This window comes from Sminthopsis crassicaudata, chromosome 3 (assembly GCF_048593235.1).
Source record: "Sminthopsis crassicaudata isolate SCR6 chromosome 3, ASM4859323v1, whole genome shotgun sequence".
Classification (NCBI taxonomy): domain Eukaryota; kingdom Metazoa; phylum Chordata; class Mammalia; order Dasyuromorphia; family Dasyuridae; genus Sminthopsis; species Sminthopsis crassicaudata.
In genome coordinates this window covers 99,959,160-99,978,021 of record NC_133619.1, presented here as the reverse complement: position 1 = coordinate 99,978,021, position 18,862 = coordinate 99,959,160, and the positions used below count along the sequence as shown (strand labels likewise).

Genomic DNA, 18,862 nt, shown 5'->3' with positions numbered 1-18,862 from the left:
GAGATTGGCTGAATAAACTGTGGTATATGAATATTATGGAATATTGTGTTCTGTAAGAAGTGACCAACAGGATGATTTCTGAAAGGCCTGGAGAGACTTACATGAACTGATGCTGAGTGAAATGAGCAGGACCAGGAGATAGTTGTATACTTCAACAACAATACCATATGGTGATCAATTCTGATGGACCTGGCCCTCTTCAGCAATGAGATGAACCAAATCAGTTCCAATAGAGCAGTAATGAACTGAACCAGCTACACTCAGCAAAAGAACTCTGGGAGATGACTATGAGAATTCCCAATCCCTCTAATTTTATCCACCTGCATTTTGGATTTCCTTCACAGGCTAATTGTACACCATTTCAAAGTCCGATTCTTTTTGTACAACAAAACAACTGTTTGGACATGTATACATATATTGTATTTAATTTATACTCTAACATATTTAACATGTATTGGTCAACCTGCCATCTAGGGGGGAGGGAAAGAGAGGAAAAAATAGAACAAAAGGTTTGGCAATTGTCAATGTTGTAAATGCATATATATGGTAAATAAAAAAACTATATATATATATATACATATATATAAAGAAATGTTCTTACCATAATGACATGTTTTGTTTTGTTTTGTTTTGTTTTGTTTTGTTTTTGTTTGTTTTTTTTTCCCTGTGATATCCTTTAGGAATCAGTTGGTAATTTGTTAGGCACTTATTTAAGTTAATATTATACAAAGTGATAGAATACAAGAAAGTTAAGATATGGACCCCACCATCAAAAAATAGTAGGAAAAATGACATACAAATAATTAGACACATATAAAATATTAAAAAAGAAGATAAAATGTGAAAGGGGAATATATTAGCATCTAGGCATATCAAGAAAGGCATCCTTGAGAAAGTACAATTTTAGTCAAGTTTTGAAGTTAAGGCAATTAAGAGCTATAGGTGAGGGAATGGAGGCCATTGGAAAAGCACAAGGACAGGAGATGGGCGGTCATGGTATGAAGAATTGTTAAGTGGCTATATTATATAGTATGTGAATAGGAGTAACATATAAGAATATTGGAGGATGGGAATCTAGGATGTAAAGGTATTTTGGTGGCTATTTCACTTAGGCTATAGGGAGCCGCTAGAAATTATTAAACAGTTTAGGTAAATGGGGGAGGGAGGAGTTATATAGTGAGACCTACACCATAGAAAATTTCTTTTGGGAGTTGAGTAGGAGATTGTTATGGGATAAGAATTGAGGCAAGGAGATCAGCTAGAAGACTATTATAGTACCCTAGCTAAAAAATTATGAAGGCTTGGACTAGGTGGTGGCTGGATGAGTACAGAAAAGGGGACTTAAATGAAAAATATAGTGAAGACAGAGATCATAAATGTTTATAATAAACTGGCTACATAGAATGACAGAGAGTGAGGAATCAGAGATAACACTGAGGTTACAAGCCCAATTGAGTGGGAGGATGGTTTTGCTTTCAACAATAATAAAGAAGTTTGAAAAAAGGAACAATTGTTTTTTCTTGAAGGAAAGATGATAATGAGTATTATTTTAGCTGTGTTAAGTTTGAGATGACCATTAAATATTCAGTTCAAAATAGCCAGGAGGCAATTTTAGAGGAGTCATCTATGACAAGATAATAATTGAATTCATGATAACCAATGGGGTCCAGGACATAGTTTTGGGAAACATCCATGGCTACTGAATATGACATGGATGAAAATCCAAGAAAGAGATCAAGAAGATGCAATCAGAAAGAAAGGAATAAAACCAAGGAAGAATAACATCATGGAAAACTAGACAGGATAGACTGCCAAAAGAAGGGGATAAGCAAATTCTATAAAAATATTGAGATCAGGATTGAGAAAAGATCATTCTATTTGACCATTACAAGATGATTGATAACTTTAGAGAGGGCAGTTTAAGTTGAAGGACAGAAATACATATGTTAACTTCATAATAATATTGATGTTCTCTTACATAATATATAAGATGAGATAGGATGGGATGGAATAAAATGGGATAGGTGGTTTAGAGTGGTATAGGGAAAGGTAATACAAATCAGAAAATACATCATTTTAGAATTTAGAGCCATTAGTGGACTTTAGTAATTGCATAGTGTAACATTTCCTCATTTTGCAGATGAGGAATTTAATCATCTGTAATCTTAAATGCCTTATCTAGTTAGTGACAAAAATAAACTTTAAACCTCGATCTTCATTTTTTTCCACTACATCATAGTAATTATATGGTATGTTTATATATCTATCCTTCTCAGTTTCATATAGACAAAAATGGAGCTATTATCTATATGTATAAGTAATAATCTCAAGTCAAATGTGTCTAAACTTTTTATATTTTATAGTCAGTATTCTGATCTTTTTTTATCTTTGTAGGAACTTTCATTATTAGAATTCTCACTCTTCATTCAAAAGGGAGCTCAATAAACATGAGGCAATTAAAGATTGTTTTCTGAGTGGTGTTATATTAGGTGCTACAGAAAGGAAACATGAAAGTGACCTCTTTGAAGACTCAAGAAGCATATATGTTCACTTCACATACCAAAACAAAACAAAAACTCTTATCACTAAAAGTGATTTACTTTAAACTAATTGTTGCCCATTACTCTGATTCCAGTTTGTTTGTTTGTTTGTTTGTTTTCCTATGAGTCTTCTAAACATTTTTTCTACCCATAGTTATCACATTTTTTTTCACCAAAAAATCTATTTGTTTTTCTGGTAGCATTTACCATTCCTGTATACCCTTTCCAGTAAATAATGGGATTTAATCTTCACAGTCTCAGTCATGGTGGAATGATTCTTTTATGAGAATGAGTGATCTGTCTTTTTAGTTCATGTTGAATATTCGGTATGAATGGGAATTATTATTTTATTGAAGAGGCAGACTGTAACATCTGTAGTAAGTCCAAGCTTTTCAACCATAAATGAGTTTTCTTTGGCATAAAGTTTCATACTCTTACGTGCAACAATTCTGTTAAAATGTTTGCTGATGTTCTTGCTTCTGTTTTCCATCTTTTTATCTGCCAGCATTTAAATGGCTTTTTGCCATAGTAGAAAATAAAGCCTTTCTGGTGTTGAAGTCAGAAGATTTAAAGTCTTTCCTGCCACTTAACTAGCTATCTAACCTTGGACCAAGCACTTAACCTCTCTAAAAATTATACTATATGCACAAGTAAAAAAGGAATTGATAATATGCTACTGCTACATATAGTTGTGAAGACAAAATAAGAGGTTAGGTCAACTTTATTATAATGGTAAAGTATTACATAAAGGTTAGCTGTAATTATAATCATCTTTGTGATTACTCTGATATTCCAATATGTTCTCACTTATATAGACCCTTCCTCTAATAGTATAGATAGCAAACTATCTACACAATTCTGTGTAACTCTTATTCATATCCCCTCATAAATGTCTTATTGTAAATCTGCTCATTCTGCAATGCCCCTTAGGCAAGTGATTTAATTTCTCTATGCCTCAGTTTCTTCATCTGCAAAATAAAAGGATTAGACTAAGTTACCTCTAAGGTCTTTTCCCACACAATGTGTATGACCCCGTGAGCCTATAATTTTGACTTTATGGTGCTACTAAAGTAGTAAATAGGCTATCCATACTTACCAATTGTTACCTATTTCTTTTACTACTTAATCAGTTTATCTCATCTTCTGACCATGGAGGACTTATTATGTCCTTTCTGTCACTATTTTGTGAGTAATTCTTTGTGAGTAATAGGTGGTCAGGGGCAGCTAAGTGGCGCAGAGGATAGAGCACCAGCCTTGAATTCAGGAGGACCCGAGTTCAAATCTGGTCTCAGACACTTAACACTTCCTAGCTGTGTGACCCTGGGCAAGTCACTTAACTCCAGCCTCAAAAAAAAAAAAAAAAAAAGAGTAATAGGTGGTCAGCTATTCATATCTACCAATCAGTTCTCCATTGCCTTTTTGGCAATGCCTGACCAATAGCTGACTCCTAATTTCAATTTTTTTTTTTTAAGATTTGCTTACCAAGATTTAGAGATTAATAGCATAATCAGAAGACTATCATTGTTAAAAGAGACAGTCCACTGTTTCATTGGGATTATTACATTCATTATTCAATTTCCCAAAATTAATCGAGCCCACTCTTTTAATCTTATTTAATTCTGAATCCAATTCAATATCCAACTGTTTGAACACATATTACATATTCGTAGATATATGTATTATGTGTATATACATATAGATATATGTTCATGGATCAGATTTATATATTGTAATCTAATTGAATATTATAGTTTGGATGATAGCCACTTACATCTCATTGCTGTCAGTTTTTTTTTTTTCTTGTATAGCCAAATTCTTTTGAGTGTATATGGATTTTATTTGGAAGACTACATGTTTTAGGGATTGATTCTACCAAACAATGTTATCAAGATCTATAGAACCTCAGTGTCTATTGGGAGTTTCTCTTACATTTGAATCCATGATGTCACTGGAGATTTATCATCTGCTTTTCCACTGTGCTCTCAAGACCACTGGAAATAGGCATTTAACCTACTAGTCAACATGAAAAACCCTGGGCTTAATCTATCCTGCCATCCGTTCAAATAATTAAAGCTGAAGCTTTATGTGTGATTTTTTCAGTTAAAATGTCAAATCCTTGAGAGTTGGAATTGCTTAACTATTCTATTTGTACCCTTGAGTGCAGAGTAAATACCTAATGAATACTTTTAAATTTAACTACAGCACTATTAAACATATTTAGTAAATGTTCATCTCCCCATTTTAGGACTTGGTTGATATGAATAATTAAAGATTATTAAATATATCTTGTAGCTTTCTATTTCCTCCAAAGAATGTTCTATGATACAAATATAAAATAGATATCATTTGAGGCAACCTTAATAGTGGCAATTTATTCCTTAGTACCAAATTATTTTCTAAAATAGTTAATAAATAATAAATGTACTGGACTTCTGTATCATTTTCATTTTCTACTTAATTGTATAACAGTGAAATGGAGTTTGCTGTAGACTATTATTTAATTCATGGTATCTTGATCATTTCCTTCTATCTTAAGTGAGGATGATTATTAGAAGGAGAGTAGTATTACTAATAGGAGCAGTAGCAGTAGCAGTAACAGTGGTGATGGAGTATATTAGCAGTGGAAGGAAGAAGAGAATGAAAAGAAAGAGGAGGTGTTGGCTGCTCTATATTTATATGTGCTTGGCATTAGAAGCTGTTCTTTATATGGTATTTATCATTGGAATAGTTGAATTTAATTTCTATTTTGTCTACTTAACTTTACTTAGCAAACAGCATACTTTGTATGGCAAATTGTTCTCTTTATATGGTCTGTGGAACATTTGGGGCCAAGGAAAGCTTTCTTTTGGTCTTTAGCATCTCCTCTAACAATAATAATATACTAACAATATTACTCATTATATATGTGAATCCAAAAAGTATACATCAATATTAGGATCTCCTAATGGGAACTGCTTCTACCAGAAATAGTTCAGAATCTATCTATGACTTAGTAAACAAGTGCTAAGGGGCTAACTGAGTCACATCAAGGTTAAATGACTTCTAAAGGGTCACCTGGTTAATAAGTATTTGAAAAAAAATTTGAACCTAGGTTTTCCAATTCTAAGTCTAAATTTCTATCTATTATGCCATGCTGTCTCATGTTATCAATTATATACTAATAAGTATAGCACAAGTTTTCTGAGGTTAGGGATCACAAAGACCTTGTGGACTGAACTGCACCTTTAAGAGGATCAGATAGATTTTAAACTAATATTTGGAAAAGAATTGTTCTCATACCAAACATTTTAATGAAAGATTCAATTTGTTCAGAAGAAATTAGTTTATTTGTGGATTTCAATGATTTTCTCCCAAGTTTTGAAGGTGTCATTTTAGAATTGAAACTAAGAAAAGACAAAACATTGTGTGATTTGGAACAAAGACTAGACAAAACCAGAAAATGATGACAGTTTTTGAGAAGAGTCCAATCAAAAGCTTTTTTTTCTCCTTATTTTTCCTTGAACACAGAAATGACTAGCTATTATCTTCTTCATAATCTTTTTTTACTTGGTTTAAGTACCTATCCATGTTTCTTTATTACTTAATGTCTCTTAATAAATCATAGCCCTTAGGAAGGTACGATCTCTACATAAGAACTATATCAATAATTATAACAATAATTGCCAATCTGCTTCCTATACCACAGAATTCTAAAGCAACTGTGACAATATTGATATTATTGACCTATTAATATCCTTGACCATCTGCAAGATACCTGTTCTACAAGTAGACACATGGCCATTCTCAGTTGTACTTAGGCTAATATTTCTTTGTAGGTATATTAACAAATAAAACAAAGCAAAACATGCATGAAAACTAATTGTATATTCATTTCCAAAGCAGTCATTGTCATATGAATGCTTTTGAATGAAGTTTTCAAGGATGGATTTTAATGTTGTTTATAACCTGATGAGTTTTCTAAGAGAATGGTTCCAGATTTCTAGTTGTGTTCTCAAGCATGGCTGCATAAATAAATTGATTAACTCTGGAAGTATTACATAGTTTGATTTTACTTCTTTGATGATGACAAATGGCTTGGGCATTGGAGCCCTTGATCCAAAAAGACACTATAAAAGTAACTTATTTGGGCATTCAACATTATTTAGCAATTATTTACCAATGTCATCAAATGCTTTTGTAAAATTGATGAACATTGTTTCTGAATACTTATGACTTACAATGTTTTTTAGTACTTGATTATATATTGCCTTTTCATTTCCTCTAATAATTTTACTCTGTTTTTGTTTTGTTTTTTCATCCACAGGGCCAATTGTAAATTCCTTTAATAGAAGACAGGTCTTTATATGATATAGTCAAATTTGTCTTTGGAAGAGTTGAGTTGAATTTCTATTTTGTTTACTTAAAACTATGGGGACTTGAGTAAATTACTTAACACTATGATCTTCTGTTTCCTAATCTGTAAGATGGACCAAGTTATGAAGAGAACCAAGTAAAATACTCAAATATTCTTTGAGTCAGTCAAATTTTTAATATTTCACCTATAAAATAAGAAATTCCAGTAATACTTGTACTACCTACCTCACATGGTTATTGTGAAGATCACTTTATATAATGCATGTAAAAGCATTGTCAATGAAAATCAATATAAGTATAGCTTCTTCATCTGTTGTCAAGTACTTTACACAGTGCTAGTCACAAAGAAGCACTTAACCAACAACCCATAACTTGACATGACTTTTTGTATTTTACTTCTTCTCATATAATTCATACATCATGCTATGTATTAAGATCATCTGGGAAGCCCAGTATTGACAAGACTATATGCTAACAGTCTCAAAAAAGAATAAAACGTAGTAAGAATTTTGAAGTGACAAAAAGCAATAATATAATTTTATATTGACCTAGTCAGTTTTTTTTAGTTTTTCTTCTAAACAGAGCTAATAAAAGCAGCAGTTTCACAACCCTGAATCTTTTACTTGAACATTTTTTTAGAAAATCCACTGAATTATCTAATTAGCTCCAACTGCTATCTACTTGAAAATCTCAAAGACTGTTCTATCTCATTTCGAGCCTTTACCACTTAAATTTGATGTAACTGAAGCACTGATTCATCACACGTATTAAGTTGAGGCAGTATAGAATAATAGATAGAATATCACATTGGAGAGAGCTGGCTTCTAGTTCTAGCTCTATTCTAATTTAACTGTGTGACCATGAAGTGTTTAACTTCTCTAAATCTCAACTTACACATTTATAAGACAGAGTTAGTCTAACTCTAACTTTAGTCTAACTAAACCATCTCTAAGGTCTCTTGAAGTAATATTGTAAGAGTCCACATCAATGCAACTTGATTGAATCTAGACATTTTAAGTATTCTTATTAGCAATTATTGAATTGTTCCCTCTTCTCTCTGAGATTCTCTTCCTTTCTGTAAACACTATATGCTTCTCGGTATTATTTCTTTTTTTCTTTTTAGGCAGTCAAAGTTAAATTACTTGCTCAAGATCACACAGCTAATGTCTGAGGTCAAATTTGAACTCAAGTTCTCCTGACTCCAGAGTACAGCCACCTAGCTACCTTTGTTTCTCTATATTCTTAAGTAGAACCATAATTCCATGGTTTGGTCCTTAATAGTTCATGGTTATTTAGGTTGTAGTCACCTATAAACTCTGTAATTTCATGTACTATGCAATCCAATAACATCTTATTTAGATATGAATTTTATGAAGTCCACCTTCACAGAATGACAAATTTAAGAGTTGGGAAGGACCTCAGAGTCAATGTAGTAGTCCAACTTGTAATCACAATGAATCCTTTCTAGAACCATGAAAAGTCCTCACCCAGCATCTGCCACAGACCACTAAAAAAGATGAGTCCCTCGAGGTAACCTATTCTACTTTCAGACAGTTCTAATTATTAGAAAGCATTTCCTGATATCAAATCTAAAATTGCTTCTTTTCAATTTCCTGCTAGTTCTATCCTTTGGGACCAAACAAGTCTTTTGTAATGTATTTGACTTTTTTTATTTTTTGAGAAGCTGTAGATGTCAACAATGTTAGAAGTAACGTTTTAATCTTTATACTGTGCCACTAAACAAGTACATTGAACAAGTTGTAATGATTAATTTGCACTGATTTACCATTCTTCCTCTTTAAGTTTCTGTAATCTAGCTTCAGTCCCCAACTCTTTAAAGAAACTACTCTCTCAGAGTAGTTCTCTGATATCTCCCCCTTTCTTTTTACTTTCCTGCTTCTTCTCTTTCTTCCATGACTTGTTTTTCTTCCTTTTCCAAGTTCTAACTGTAGACATGCATCATCATTTGCTCTTCTCTCTATATAGTTTCTGGCTGAGTAAAGACTTGGATTTGTTTCACAGATTCAAGTGACATTCCCATTCATATAACTCTCAAATCTATATTTTTCACCACAGCCTCTAACTTGAATTTTAGATCCAAGTCTCCATAAGAATTCACTACATGTATATCCCATAAACTTCTCAAACTCAGTATGTTCAAAATTAAACTAGATATGAAACTTTCAACAAAGGCAGAGATTTCACAGCAGTCTAAGTTAAAAAGCTCAGAATTGTCTTCAACTCTTACCATTAACCCCTTATTTCCAATCCATTATTATCTCTTGCTGATTATTCTTTCAAAATGCCATTCACACCCATTCCTTCCTTTCTATTCATACTATACCTCTTCTAATTCAGGCTCTTATAACTACAAAATAGTGTTGCTATAATAGTTTAATATATAGTCTTTCAGGTTTTTTCTATTCCAGTCCCATCTATTCTTCACACTACGACTAAATTAATCTTCCTCAAACACCAATTTCATCATCTTGCTTCCCTACCCTAAAACCTACAATTGCTCAGGAGAAAGTTCATACTCCTCATCTTTTCTTTAATGTTTTCTTTCATTTTAGTTTTAGAAGACTAGTCCCATAGATGTTTATAATTTGTTCCTAGGTATTATGTCTGCAATTTATGTAGTTTCCATCAAGTGAATAGATGTCTTTTGTGAACCAACTAGCTAGGAACTACACAGATCTGGATAACTTAGTGCCCAAATAATATACTCCTTTCATAACAACAACAAACCCACTACTTATTGCTCTTTGTTGAAATCAATAGACACGGAATGGTGGATAGAAAATCAGTTTTGGAGTGAGAAGGACATGAGTTCAAGTGCCTTCTGTACAAGTTTTCTAATATGGTTAAACCATGCCATTCTCTAAAATGATGATTTGCAAAACAGTTGTTAATCTGCATTACTAGAGGGGATTTCCTCACTCAGAGTTCCACTTGTCAATGAAATCACAGCTCCAGGAGAGCTTATTTGCCAATAATCTGTTTTTTAATTGATAAATTGCAAATTTCTCATTATAAACCACTTCATACATTTTTAGGGGGGGAAAGGCTGAATATCTATAAATATTTAACTGCATATTAAATACTTCCTTCATTAAACCAACTGGAATTGAATTTTTTCTATCATCATCTAACATAGGCTATCATCTTATACTTTAAGTAGAGTTTTTAAACTTTAATTTTCATTTATCATTGAGATGTCAAAACTTTAAAATATTATATGCAGCTCTTTGCTGCTGCTGGTAACCTCAATGACTCTCCATTGATGGCAAAACCCTCCAATTGCTAGTCTGTGAAGCAAATTTGTTGCTCTCAATAAGATCGCACTATTGTATTCTCTCTTCTTCTTCAGGTTTTCTGTATACAAAAGCCCAGTAACTATCTCCTGTCCCTATAACTGTTTTTTATTTCATTTTGGACAAATGTGTGTGTAATCTTTTTAAGAAAACTTTATAACCTGGTTTTACTAAGATCATTGAATGAAGCTTATTATTTAATATCCTGAATCTTGAAGTCTTAATTTACATAATCTTTAGTTATTTTTAAAGGGTTGGGAATGGTTTACATATTTAATTAAGAAACTTTCTTATTGTTTAAACTCAATTGTCCTCCATAACAGTAAGACAGCATTCATGGTCATGATTTTTGCTTTCTAAGCGTAAGCTTTACAAATCTAGTTTCATTTTTACTGACCTCTAATGTGAATGTTTGTTCAGCTCAAAAAGATTAGTTTTACAATTAGACACTAATGTCCTTAAGAAATGTGAGTATCCTGAACTTGATGAAATGCACTTTCCTTGTTTAGACCTATGGATTGTAAGATCCTTTCAAAAAATCCTATCTTTAATTTATGAGGCATGTAGGGGTGCCAACTATAGAGACTTTGTCAGCTATTTGATGATCAATTTAGCTAAATATGGAAAAGCTGTTTATTTGGTCATGGTTACCCATGGGGAAAAAATTTAATGGCTTTTAGTCCTGTACTTCCTCCTTTTCCTTCTTCAGTGATGATAAAGCTGTTATATAAAGATTGATTTGGAGAGAAGAGAAACAGGAAAACAGAGGTGGAGTTATACAAATAACAGTGCAGATGATGGGGGGGTGATCAGAGCTACAATCAAGGTAATGACAGTGGTAAATGTGGGCTAGAAAGGGAGAAATATGGGAAATTTTGATTGATAATTCAGTAGATTGGGAGCAAGGTAGTAAAGAGGAACTAGATGGCCAAATATGACCCCAATGCTATATATAACTTAATAAATGTAAAGCATTTATCAAATGTTTAACGTGCTAAGCATGGTGCTATGTGCTAGAGAATTTAAAATAAAAAAACAAAACAAAACAGGCAAAACTAGCTCCTGACATCAAAGACCTTACACATAGGAAAGGCTTCTGGTAGAAAGTGAGATTTGAGCTAATTCTTGAACATATCCAGGGAAACTAAGAGGTGAAAGTAAGCATTCCCAAAATGAGAGTCAAAGAAGTGGAGCAAGGCGAATACAATAATCTAGTTTGTTGAATTTCTGTAAATAATCACTTAGTTGTTAGTACTTTACTTTGAAATCCTTGTTCAGTGATCTATAGGTTAATATAATCCTGGGGGAAATGAGTTAATCAGTGTTGGCACTTGTGATACACTCAACTAGATCAGATCAAATAATACTTAAAATATTTAAAACACGTAAAGTACTTAGTACATAATCTAGCATATATTAGGCACTAAATAAATGCTTATTCACTTTTCCTAAAAGATATGTGGACATTATAGACTAACGAGGAGCAGCTAGGTGGTGCAGTGGATAGAGCACCAGCCTTGAATTCAGAAGGACCAGAGTTCAAATCTGGTCTCAAATACTTAACACTTCCTAGCTGTGTGACCCTGGGCAAGTCACTTAACCCCAGCCTCAGGGGGGAAAAATAGAAGACATTATAGACTAATGAAAGAATGACTTACAGGTTCTGCTTGGAGAAAAAAATTTTAAAAGTCATTTTCAGTATCTATCCAAAGGTAAAGAAAAACATGAAATCATGGAATATACTTGGTTATCTCACCTTCCTTGATCATATAAGATAATATTTGTAAAGCATTTAGTACCATGTGTGACATATAGTTGGTGCTTAATAGTGACTAGTGGGCCTGTAGTCCACAAGACTCATCTTCCTGAATTTAATTGGCCTCAGATGCTAAGTAACGGTGTAATCCTGGTCAAGTTACTTAATCCTATTTACCTCATTTTTCTCCTCTATAAAATGAGCTGCAGAAAGAAATGGTAAATCACTCCAGTATCTTTGCCAGGAAACCTCAAATGTAATTATGAAGAATTGGACATGACCGAAAATGTCTCAATAACAATAACAACAACAGGTGCTCAATAATTTCCCTCACTGCTTCCATTGCAAGGCTCCTGATTAATATAAATAAAAAACTACCATGAAAATAATTACAGCTTAAATATCAACATCTATTAAAGAGGATGAGTTAGAATTTTATATAGAAGCCCTTATATATTCAATCAACATGTGTTTTAATTATTTTATGTGAAATTGCGCATAATGGAAGACAATAAAAATGTGTTAGATAATATGAACTCTCACTTCAATTTCCAACATTCTCTTTCATCAAGGTCCAACTCAAGTGCCTACTCCTCTATTAAGCTTTCCCTGACCTCTCTCTCCCCAAGTAAAAAGAATCTCTCTTTTCTTAGATTTTTTGAGATTATTTTCCTAAAACCTCTATTTTACACTTTTCTTACTATTCCATATTAATCTGTGAACAAGATTCCCTAAAGAACAAGTTTCTTGAGAACACATTTATGCCATATATGTTTTTGCAGACCGAAAATCAAGCACATTTTGATTAATGTTTTCACTGCTTCCCCCACACACACTGTGTATACTAGTGTTTATTGTTTGTTAAATAGGATTTAATCAAATCACTTCTTTGGCCTTCCATTTATTTAATAGTAAATCATTTTATCAGGGTAATTTATATATCGACTCCATTAACCAAGGACATTAGAAAAAAATGTGCCTCAGATTCTCAATCCCCTCCCAAAATTAGGAATTGAGTCTGATGCTTCTATTTTTAAATGCATGACTTCTTTGATGAAACTATTTACTTGTTTTCATTGTGAGAACAGAATAAGAATAAGCGTATGTCTCTTTATTGTATAAAGTAATAAACACTTTCTAAGAAGTAAAGTGGATAGTGGCCTCATTTAGCAAAGAAAGCAGAAATTTCAAGATTTTTCTCTTTTATGACTAAAAATTATCAGATTTTAGTGTTCCATTTGAGTAAAATGATTCAATAACAACTAATTTGCACTGCTTCTATAGAGACATATTAGACAAGGTAAGCTCAGGAAACTGAGCCTCAATTCATTTGCAGAATCTCTGGAGAAATCATTTGAGTTATGGTTAGTAGAAATCAGAAGATTTTCTGGGCCACTCACATCTGTCAATCTAGTCCCAAATGTTCTCTGAATAACAAACTACAAACAAGTAAAGTTGTTAGCAAATCTGAAGCATTTTTTTTAATTGAAAAGAGACAAACTTTTAAATTGAAAAAGCAATTGCCATACGAAGTATTTAGTGGGAAGCCTGCATTTACATAATGGAAATTCCAGGCAGCATGAATCAAGCAAATAACCCAAGTGCAATACCAATTTTATTAAGATAACGACTACATGTAGGAAATCAAGGCATTCCCTTTGGCCTTTGGATTATACTCTTGAACTGAAGTCAGTATGTAAAATGGGCAGTGGCTGAAGAAAATTGACTGCTACAGGGATGTTTCCTATTTTAATGTACTAATGCAAAACTGAGTTTTCTTAGTAGATTATAATATAGACATCACCATAGCTGTACATGCTGGGTGGGAAAAGATGTTAAATTTATCTTATGTGAATATATACACATATACTGTTGATTACCCACACACTTTTCCTATAATATGTTTTCTTTAATACTTCTGGGAGGCATGATTCCATCAGCATGGCTATTGCCTCTGCTAGTACAGATAATAATCTTTCTATAACAAACCTTAGTTGATAGATTTATGGAGTTTATGTGGCTGAAAAAATTCATTCACCTGCTGGTCAATCTTCTGGTGATGAGCCATGTTTTATTTAGCTAGGTTGATCAGGGCAGTGCACTGAAAAACATGGTGAATTTGGAGGCAAAGAACTCGAAAATGAATCAGTTTATGATACTAACCATATAAGGACAGCATGGAAGCTTGGGCAAGTCATTTCTCCTTGGGGTATCAGCTTTTTTCCTCCATAAAGTGAGGTACAAACTATATATCTTTTAAAGTCACTTCCAGTTCTAAGAACTCAGAATCTGTGCTACTATAGTTCTCAGATGACAGACAGCCCTGTATTTAGGGCATTTCATATTTTCAGGATCTGTTCAGAACTTGCAGTTAAGGCAAACATAGACTGCAAGAACCCAGAGTCCATTTTCACATGATGATGAATCACTGCATAGGATTTTAGTGGAGGATCTATTGCACATATACATATGTGACTGTATATATTCAGTAACTGCTCTTCTGTTGTTCAGTGAGGATTCCTAGCAAACTGGATCTGCTTCAGATATGAGTCCTTGTTGCTGGATGAGAGAGCAATAGAGTTTTTGTTTGTTCCTTTCTAGCTGTTCCAAGAACAAATCCATTGCCAATTCTCAGGCAGATTATAGGTTAAAACTTGTCAATTGTGAACTCCCAGAAAATTCTCATTGATAATAAGGTAAAATTAAGCCAGAGGTTTATTTAAAATTATAAATGGGATACTAAATTTATTCCTACATGCCTGAATACTCCCTATGCATATCATGACTTTGTTTTTAAATGTCTATAATTAGTACAAAAAGAGAACTATTAGATTTTCCAATAATCTTGTTATGGGGACTTATGCTAATGTTTCATCAACTCATGAACGTCACCATGAGTCTATGCCAGCATATATAAGCTCCAAGAATTTTTCCAAGGTGAAAAGTCTTTGAGAATGAGCCCAATGATACTGATTTATCATTGTTATCAAAGGATGAGCCTTGGGCAACACAGTTTGCTCATTGAAAGAAAAGCAGATGATGAATATTTTTAGCCACAGAAATCCATGATAATAATCTACTAAATCACAGAAGAATTGGAGTCTGCATTAATGAAGGGAGTGCTTACTCTGATAAGAATATGGTCTATGTAGCAAGCATGTACTTATCACATGGTAATGAAATTAGTACATATTTGCTATATCGATTTCTTATGAGAAGATCTTAGCTTAGTGGTAGAAGACAACAAAGTACTCATAATACTTCCATTTTTAGATTAATGTATTTGGAAATTCTTTTCTAATTCATTATTCACTATTTCATCTCATTATTTTCTTCAATGCTCACAAAATTTACATACCTATTTATTTAATATGAATAGTAGAAAAACACTTTTGCATTTTCTAAATGAATGTATTTCTTGAAATTGAAGGTTTTATTTCAACTATTATGGCCAAAAATAAGAAAATCTCAGCAAGAAAACATTGGAAACTTTTCTGAAATATTACCTAGATACAGGTTTGGGACAAATGGTCATAAACAAATAAAATGTTAATGATCTTTTTTTCAATTATACCTAATCTCTGCTACTTTAAATAGTTCATAATGATCATCCATTCTCATTTCAGGAACAATCTGTTTCCCAATATAAATAAGAATACCTTTGGGATATTGTTGTTATTAGCAGAGTACATGGGTTTCTTCCTATCTTTTTGATACAATTGTACAAAATTTGACACAATGCAAACTTGAAGATGAAGAAAATAAGCCTTAATTAAAGTGTCTATCATTGTCTTGCTATGTTAATGTTTATAGCTTTTTCTTTAAATGTCTTTATATTGCTCTTCTTAATGAATGAGATCCCAAATTAGTACATTTAAACCAAGAGTTATAGACAAAACAGATTATTTTGTGTCTGGAGCTTGATTCACTGTCAACATCAAAACTCACCTCTGATTGCCAGTCTCTACACATACAAATTGATCCATCTAAGCATTGTGCTGTATTGAAAAGATTGGTGATTAGAAATCAGATGGCTCTATGTGACCTTAACCAGGTTTCTCAACCTCACTTTCCTCGTCTGTAAAAGAAAACTAGAGCATATGACCTCTGACATCCATTTCAGCTTTAAATTCTTACTTTGGTTATCTGCTTCTTTTTCAATGAGTGTTTCATGAGATAGGATACTATGGAAGAAACAGAATTTGGTCCATTTAAGTTTTAGCCTGTAAATAAATCATTAAATATTTTTCCTGCTGCATGCTAGATCCCTTTAAACTTGTGGATTTCTCTGCTACCTTAGCAAATTAAGTTGGTATTACTAAAATAAAAGAAATATTTACAAAATAAACAACAAACATCACAATTTCATTCATAAAGACTTCCAAGTGGGTCTTAAAAAATAGCCTAAAAGAAATGTTTTTTTTTTCCCTAGTGAAGAGGAAATGATAGAGAGCTTGACTGATTCTTGTAATGAAAATCAAAGGGAATACGTTAGCTCTTCATTTTCAATACATCCCCAAAGAATTTAAGAACATCAGTAAATAAAATGTTCCAACAGATGTTAGGTAGGTTTGGTTTCCCCAAGGAATTTTTCAAGATCCTGAGATGATTTTACAATGATGGGAATGATTCCTGCCTGAATCATTATCTATCCCCAAAGGATATTAAGGGAAGATCATATAAAAGATACATTATTATTTAATCTATTCACATACAATTATACTTAGCTTTTCAATAAGAAAATGAGAAATTGGTGTCCACATTTTATGGACATCTGGAAAAGTCTTCCAAGTGAATAGATATAAAATGACACCAAAAGTTATGAAGAAGTGATATATACCCATAATTATACTCTTATCAGAAACATACAAGAAGATATTCAAATGCTCCAGGACTGATTGTAAAGACATAGACTTTTATAAGCTTAAAGAAAAGGTCCAACCTACTCCAGTTGCCCTTTGCACAAATAACTACCCTCAAAACTGAACAGATCTTAACACTTCAATCAAATTCTGATATTTCTATGACACATCATAACATAATCCAATATGGAAAAAAAATAACAAACCAAAGCAAGAAGGTAAGCGTGTATTATTATATATAATGTAGTAGATACAGTAGAGCTTGCCATGAAACCTAGGGGGTTCCTTTTAAACACAGCCTTTGAACTAACAATGAAACTGAAATAGATATATGAAAGCAGTATTGTGTTTCTTAATTCATTATGATGTAGTAGAGGAAGCAAAAGACAGAGAATGAGAAAATATTGAGCTTATTTCTCCATCTAAAAATATTTATGACTATATAATATGTTGCTTACTTCACAGGGCTGTTCGAATCTGATGAAATTATACTTGAGGTAATATCATAGAGACCAAACTTGGATTTAGGAGATGGGTACTTGAAATCATATATTTAGTCTATCTTAAGACACCCTCAATATGTATCAATAGTACTCATAACTAGGCTGCCGTCATGGCCTTGAATACCAGTATCCCTCTTTTGGTAATAATTTCCTGTTTTCCCTCTCTGCTTCTTCCTCAACTTCCTTAACAAAAATGTGGTGTATATAAAATCACTGGCACTTCTGGTCCCCAGAAGAAAAATTATACTTGTCCTCTCAGATTTAGGGAGTATTCTAGTTTTCCTATGCTATAGAACAAAAGATCCCATAGGTATGTCCTTAATTTGGTATCAGTTAATATCAATAAATTAGGCAAAATTAATTTGCTTTTAGAGTTATTTGAGTTAGATGGCATAGTAACACAGTTAATAAATACACAGAGAGAAAAAGAAATAGACAGAAATACAGAGAGAGAGAGAGAGAGAGAGAGATAGAGAGAGAGAGAGAGAGAGAGAGAGAGAGAGAGAGAGAGAGAGAGAGAGAGAGAGAGAGAGAGAGAGAGAAAGTCTATTACATACTTTTCCACAAATTCATTGGGATCAAATTTAGAGCACATGTGGCAAAGGCTAATTCAGTTCCTAAATAGTCTTTTGTAGATATGTTATCCTTAGACACAATTGTTATTGATTTTCTATTTGGGCTCTTTGTAAATATTTGAATTTATACCTAGACACTATCATCAGGTGTCCTAAGATTATTAGGATACCAGTGGGAATATAGGAAGTCCAAAATCTTCTGGACCTTTCACAAGTCACAAAGTTCACCTGTTATTAAAGAAAGAGACAATGATGTTACCCTCTATTTAGGACAATATTGAGTGTTTTTCTGTCTCAGAAATGTCATTCCTTCTCACAGGTAGCTGTCTTGCTGAAGTTCTACTACTAGACACTCATATATCTGATCTGTATGGGAGATGACTGCTGACTTCAAGTATTTGAAGGGTTGTCATATGGAAGATGGATTGTTCTACTTAACACTGAGAGAAGAATCAGGAGTAATGGTTATAAGTTTCTGAGTGACAGATTTGGGCTGGATTGAAGGAAAAGCTTCTTAAAAACTAGAGTTATCCAAATGTGAATTGATCTATCTTTGGGAGATACTCAGGTCCTCTCAGTAAATGACTTCAAGAAAAATCTAAATAACAACTTGCCCAACATGTTTTAGAGGAGAGGTATCAAACATACTATCCACTATCATATATGACCCACAGCATTCCTGAATATGGCCCAAATTAAAATATAATTGAAAAAATTAGCAAAATAAATAAAAATATAACAAAACATAGATAATTTTACATTTTAAAAGTGTCAATGAACAGTCCCTAGGGAACTTTATCTACAACTTAATTTCTATTTGACTTTGACACCATTGCTATAGAGGATATTTCTGTTTAAATGCATAAGGTCTCTGCTTTCTCTTCCGTCTCTACGATTCTGTAATTCTAAAATCTATAGTGCAGAGGTATAACTAGAGTAGACAACTGTGATTTTAATTT

The 18,862-nt window shown here is 32.8% G+C and overlaps 1 long non-coding RNA gene across 1 annotated transcript in view; it reads left to right on the top strand.

Annotated features, from left to right (window-relative positions):
* The window catches only part of LOC141564883 (uncharacterized), a 235,703-nt gene extending 217,266 nt beyond the window's left edge, over positions 1-18,437 (top strand). The window contains exon 4 of the long non-coding RNA XR_012488777.1: positions 18,223-18,437. This is a non-coding gene — a long non-coding RNA (uncharacterized LOC141564883). The remainder of the gene's footprint in view (positions 1-18,222) is intronic.
* Positions 18,438-18,862: the final 425 nt, after the last annotated feature.